This window comes from Penaeus monodon, chromosome 32 (assembly GCF_015228065.2).
Source record: "Penaeus monodon isolate SGIC_2016 chromosome 32, NSTDA_Pmon_1, whole genome shotgun sequence".
In the NCBI taxonomy this organism is placed as follows: domain Eukaryota; kingdom Metazoa; phylum Arthropoda; class Malacostraca; order Decapoda; family Penaeidae; genus Penaeus; species Penaeus monodon.
In genome coordinates, this window is record NC_051417.1 from 7,184,548 (window position 1) to 7,184,849 (window position 302).

A 302-nucleotide genomic window follows, 5' to 3' on the forward strand; every position below is an offset into this window, starting at 1 on the left:
CTAAAGAGCTTTAGCAAATACAAAAAAAGGGAAAAAAGAAGTGTCAATAGCGATGTTATCTTTTCCTTAGGATATACGATTTTTTTCCCATCCTCGTGTAATGGATTTGTGGAGGACTGAAAATTCAAAGCAAGAAGATAAAAACGTTTTAATTCATGATGATAGTGATGATTATACGATAAGTGAAACACAAAAACTCAAAAGTACAAAGAGGTAGTTTTAAGCGTTAACATTATCGTTGATAATAACGACTGTTTGGAAGATGAAAGCAATAGTAAGTAAAATATGAACATGTACTGTAA